Source organism: Formica exsecta, unplaced genomic scaffold, assembly GCF_003651465.1.
Source record: "Formica exsecta isolate Colony F162 unplaced genomic scaffold, ASM365146v1 scaffold613, whole genome shotgun sequence".
Classification (NCBI taxonomy): Eukaryota; Metazoa; Arthropoda; class Insecta; order Hymenoptera; family Formicidae; genus Formica; species Formica exsecta.
Window position 1 is genome coordinate 282,318 of NW_021853374.1, and position 6,632 is coordinate 288,949.

Genomic DNA, 6,632 nt, shown 5'->3' on the forward strand with positions numbered 1-6,632 from the left:
GCTCATATCAACAGTATCGATATACCGTACATCGCGCCCGACTATTATAATCGCGAATATGTAAAAGTGTACCAAAACCTGTGAAATATATTAATTTATACCTAACGTCCGGGAATGTCTTATTTCGAGCGTGGATCCTAATCCTCTGGGCGTATAAATCCCAAAAGACCTCTTCCTTAGCGGCTTGAGGCACAACAAATCATATTATTGGTAGTTGTAATTAATATGAGTTAATTTGCCAATGTTTAATGTTCCAATGTAAACATTTGAATAAGTCTTACATTATAATAAGAGAAATTGTAAAATAGATTAGCTGTTATATCTATATATGTCACGTCACAATATATATATATATATATATATATATATATTGCGACGACTTTTATTTCCGTCTCGCGGCCAAAGGATAGACGTGTCCGCCGTTTCGATCTCTCCGCCGCGCGGATGTACGTTGCGCCGACGAACAGGAGCTAATTCGCCGAACGGGAGATGCGGAATAGTCGTTGTCAAAAACAAAACGGAGAAAAAGATCCACGCGCCGGGTGGGAACGGGATGTTAGGAGTTCCGCGCGTACCGTGACAAGATCCAAGAGATAATCGCGAAAATCGAACTTGAGCGCCAGATACGATCTTTCACGTATCAATTCGCGAATCGCACGAAATAAGCGCGAAATAGGCGCGAAGAATTTGTTGGAATTAGTCACGAGCTGACTAGCTCGTCTAACATTAGAGGGGCAAAGCGAGTGTTGTTCTAACGCGATAAGTTATGCAAGAGACGACAATTACGGAAACGACAAACACAACTGAAAAGAAACTCGTAAATTAAACAAAGAGAATTACAGGTTTATTATAATAGTGGAAGCCGAAGCTCCCTGCAGAGTAGCAATGATAAACCGCGCGGATATTTGGCTGCGGTAAAAAAGAAAAACGCGGGCGAGACTGAGTGTTAGACGCGGGGCGCGAAACCTCGGAATGTACGCCGAAGCCGGCCCGGTATATCGGCCGAAATCTTCTCGCTCGGCGCTAACTCCACCTCGCACCGCGGAGTTGACAAATAATTAGTTGCGACGTTAATTCGGGTGATAACCTGATCCGCTCAACAATCTCAGCTGACGGCAAACGCATCGCCCGTTATTCTCGCCAACTATTACTACATAACTTAATACTAACAGGCAATTAACGCAACGCAAACATGCTTTGATACGGACAGACGTGATACGCAGTGTCGAACACTCAGCACACACGCACGCAATCCATGCAAGAATCGCGAGGAAACTCTCACAAAACGCGCTCACAATTTCGAAACGCGATTCCGTACCACAGACCTAACACATCGAATTTAGGCGGTTTACACTTTCGCGCAACCCGTACAATAATCGCGAAAGAATTCACACCAACGTGCACGCAAGTCCTAGATGCGAAGATTGATAACGAAGTACAAAAAGACGTGCTTTACGCGACCGACACACACACTCGGACGACCGACATACAATACGAACGAAACTTAAACGCTAAACGTGCGAGAACCAACGCAAATACAATAGACGGAATCCGAGTCTCCAGAGAGACGACACACGGTTCGTTAAAACGCGAGGTACTGTCTCGATCCGCGGAAACCGATACTCTCGAGGCTCCGGGGCTCAGATCGCTTGACGACGTGGCCGTGACGCGAAAAATTACACTAACGAAGCGGGCTCAGCCCGTACACTAAAGCACGAAATCACGGCAACGACGACAGAACGATATAATCCCGGGAGTGATCGCGCGTGGCTATTTCGCGGGAGATAACCTCACCGGCACAATACTCTCCTAGGGCTGCCACGGGCTCGACCGTCGACGTCCTCTCGTCCGGGCCCGTTCTTTGATCGCCGGAATCCTCTCCGATCGCTCACGCAGCAACGCTCTCGAAAATCGCTCTCGTCCAAAACGGTCCTCTCGCTCACGCTTCTAACTCGCACGCAAACTAACGCCAGTCTGACCCCGGGATGTGCGCGATCTAGGATCGATACCGCGGGGCCAGCCGGGGCTGCGCACTCGGGGTGCGTATTACCGCGACCAATTACGCGCTATCACGCGCGGTGACCGGCGGGCGGCGCGCTCACGGCTCACGGTCGTATCGGGAGTGCGCGCGCCTCCGGTATTTCAAACCATAATTTGTTGGGGCCCTTTCCGCGGGGCCGTCGCGGGGTCTTGGGCGAACGGCTTGACCGGAAGTATCGTTGCAACCCTCGCGGCTGTCTTTTCCTGGGGCCGAGTCACGCCATCGGGCGCGTTATTGCAGTGCCTCTACTACGGGGACCGGATCCGCACGGGCCTGGGTCCTTGTGCGAGGATCCTCTCGCTGTCCCGTGCGTCGCGCATCACGCGTGCGGGTCCTGATCCCGTTGTGACGTAGCTAGACGTTAGATGCTTTGAATTCCCGAATTGCTGGCTCCTTGCCTCTGGAAGGTCGTCCTGGATTGACGATTGTATTTTCCGTGACGCTTTAACGACTTCCTGCTCTTTCTTCCGATGAGGCTCCCAACTCAAATATTCATATGACAAAAGAAATAACAAACAAAATTAATATAAAGCACGAAATCTCGATGAATAACGCCTCTCTGGAGACAACGGTACGGTTCTCGCTATGTTTCGACTGGCGCGGTCCTTTAATCCGCGCTTTGCGATCGAAAAGGTATTCGGCGGACGCGCGCGAGACGGCAACGTTACACCCCCCACTCCCTGTAGAAACTGTATCGGCGTCGATCACCCTCCGCAGTCACTATTCCGATTTTCCGAATCTCGAGTCGGGCGACGGAGAGCGACCGAAGCCTCCAGAGCAAAGGCCAAAAGACAGAATGGACAACTAACAACACACTTGTGACGACAAGACGAACGCGATAATTCACCGACGAAGTCGGACGCAGATCTTCGCCTCTCTGTAGTCGGGACACCAAATGCAATCGCCGGATCTTCGGTGGCTAGCGTTCGCAAATGCCTTGCAGGGAGAATGGGATGCAAAGAAAATTCCTCGCCAAAATCACAAATATAGAACTTTTATTTTTCTTATCGGGACTCGGCATACAGCCCGAACAGCAACAAAAAAAAAGAACTCAACGCAACCCAAGTGCACGGATTGGTCAGCAACACACCCCCAAAAGAAAACACAAGGAAAAAGAAAATAAAACAAACTACCGAACTAGTTTTGGGTCTTAGAGACCTCACCAACAAAAGTAATCGCGGTAGATCTGGCAAAATATAAAAGCTATGAGGGAGAGAGGTGGTTGCCCTTTCCGGCAACAACCCGCTCGCTCAGCCGTTTATCGGAGGCGTCTGGCTCTTCCACGCAGCGGCGGCGGCAACTTGGGGCGCCGCGGATGGTCCGGGCTCGGGGTGCCGCGTCTAGCCCGGTGTGGGCCCTCGGCTTTCCATCCCTCCCGACAGTCAGGACACTCCCAGATGGTCCGGTTCTCGTTGCCGCATCGATAGTAGAACTGGCGGCGAGGCTGCGGGCATTGGCTATAACGGTGCCCGGGCCCTCCGCAGTTCCAGCACCCGGTTGGTGGGAAGAGGTACGAGAAGGGCGGATCCCGGCGGCGCGTGCTCGTCGCCCGCTCTAACCACGCCGCAACGTCGGACGTCTGTTCGTCCTCGGAGCCCGTCTGCACGGCGCGATCCACCATCAGCGGGGGATCCGGGGAGTCCCGCTCCGGAGCCACCGTCTGTGTGGAACGATGTTCCCTGGCGCCTTGGGCCAGGCGCACTCAGCCTAGCTCCTCACGGAGGCCGACCCAAAAATACGGGTTCCTCCCGGCTGCGGCATCCAGCCACTCCGCGCAGTCGCGGAGGAATTCGCGGTAACTCATCTTCTTCCGGCGGTAGCGCTACTATTCGATATTATAACCTGCGGAATAGATGAGACAATATACGGCTTCAAATCCTTGACATAAATTTTTCCGATCACTCTATCCTCCTGGTCCGCAATTTCGTATATGACAGGTGACAATACCTTGGTAATCGTAAACAGACTGTCATACTTAGCGGCTAGTTTCGCCGAGATGGCATGCACTGCCGATGACAAAACATGCTGTCGCTTCAGTACTCGATCGCCGATAACAAATTGCCTATCGCGCCTACGCAAATTAGAATATCGCGATTGTCTTTGATGCGCTGCCTCTAAATTTTCTATCACCCAGTCTCGCAACGCATGGATTCGCTCCATTCGCTCTTTCCACTTCGCGGTCGCGGCTTCCCTGATTTCGATCTCAGGCTCCGTTCCCTCTTGCCTGGAGCTTACTGACGGCGGTTCTCGACCAAAATTTAAAAAGGCAGGCGTAGCCTGCAAGGACGTATAATACGCAGTGTTGTACGCGAATTGAAATTCCGACAAATATAAATCCCAATCTCGATGATCTTGCTCGAGAAACGCCGTAATCATCGTTTTTAGTACGCGGTTCACTCGCTCTATGGGATTCGCTTGGAGATGATACGGCGGTACTGTTACATGCGCGATATCATGCTCTTCCGCAAAAGCTTTTAATTCTCGATTAATAAACTCCATACCGTTATCGGTTAATCAAAAATTACGCAAGGTGCTCCCTCATGATTAATAATTAAGTCGTCGATAGCCTTTCGGATCTTTTTACCATTAGCCTTTCGGAGCGGGCAACATTCGACCCACTTGGAAAATAGGTCTTGTAGAACAAGAAGGTACTCGAATTTACTCCGAGTGACGGGAAAAGGGCCCATAATATCCGCGGCTACCACTGTCCACGGCGTTTCGACCTTTCTCCGCCCCATTAAGCCAGCGGGCACATTTTGTTCAACCTTAGTTTGTTGACAAGTATCGCAACAACAGGTATAATTCGCGACTTCCCTAAACATACGCGGCCAATAATATTGTTTCGCGACGCGCTGATACGTTTTTTCGGTACCTAAATGACCAGCCTGAGAGGTATCATGGTTGGCTGGAATGATGTCAAGACGCAAATTTTTCAGAAGCACGCGCTTCCACTGCTCTAGATTGTCCACTACCTGTAATATTACCGGGTTCGGTTTTCGAAAATATAGGTGATCGTTCTCGATCTTCCACCCCGGGTATTTACGCGGCTCGTTTCCGACATTTCGTACACGGGTGTCGTACCATTTATCGCCCGTGATCGCTACGGCGCATAACTCTTCGGCGGACTCGTACATTCGCGATAGCGCGTCGGGAACATGATGTAACGCTCCTTTGCGGTGTTCAATCACATAATCGTACTCCAGTAACTCAAGAGCCCATCTCGCTAACCGACCCGTAGGGTTTTCAAATTATGCAACCATCTCAAACAGCTATTATCGGTGATGACTCTAAAATGGTAACCTTCTAAATAGAGTCTAAATCGAATCACCCACACGACCGCTAGGCATTCCTTCTTCTCCGCCTCTAATAATGCGCGGCTTGCAAATGCGATAACGTGCTCATCGCCTTCCGATTCTTGAGTTACGACGGCGCCTAAACCGACCGAACTCGCGTCTGTTTGAAGCACGAACGGTAATTCGAATTTTGGACACGATAACGTAGGTGGTGAGGTGATGCACGATTTTACCGCTTCAAATGCTAATTTTTGGTCATCCCCCCACTCCCAAGAGTAGTTCTTCTGGAGGAGACGCGTTAGCGGTTCTAATTTCGTGGCGCATTGCGGTATGAATCTTTTATACCACGACGCCATTCCTACAAAACATCGTAATTGCTTAACATTTTTCGGCGGCGGGTACTCGACATTCGGCTCGGTTTTATCGGGATCGACCTTCAACCCCTCTTGTTGCACTAAGAATCCGAGATATTCAACCTGAGAGCGACAGAACTTACTCTTCTCCGGATTAATTGTTAGACCGGCTTCTTTTATTCTATCTAACACGCGTTTCAACCAAACGGAATTGAAACAAATCTTTACCGGTACCGTAAACGCGGTTAGCTCGCGACTATTATGTTCTAACGGAACTTGGAAGTAGGCTTGACTGAGATCGATAGCCGAAATGTATCGGGCGGCACGCAATTTATCTAGGATCGCGTTTATGTATGGTAAAGGGTACGCGTACTTTTTTGATACGCTATTTAGCCTACGAAAATCGAGACAAAACCGGTACGTGCCATTCGACTTTTTGATTTACATTACTATCGGGCTAGACCATTCGCTTTTCGAAGGCTCTATAATTCCCGCTTCCAACATTTTGTCTACTTCCGCGTAAATTGCTTCCTGAATTTTCGGCAACACCGGGTAGTAACGCTGTTTAATAGGCGCGTGATTTCCGACATCTATCCGGTGCTGCGTTAAATTTGTCACGCCGGGTTTGTTCGGATCTCCCACGATTTCCGATTCGAGAAAATTTTTCAACCGACGCTCTTCCGTAGCCGATATCTCCACTAATCCGCAACAGATAGGCGAATTTCTGCGCGAGTTACAAGTCGCGGTCGTCCGCGCTTATTCGCGATTTTTGGCGAATGCGTTCGGTTATTAGCCGTAGGCGGCCGATTCGCCCCCAACAAGATTCCCTCCGTCTTCATGGCGGCTCTTCTCGTCGGCGCGCCCTCGCTCTTCGAGGCGTTTACGCGGAGCGACGGATCCCCCCGTTCCGCATCGAACTCGTATTCTATAGTCGGGTTTTCCAAA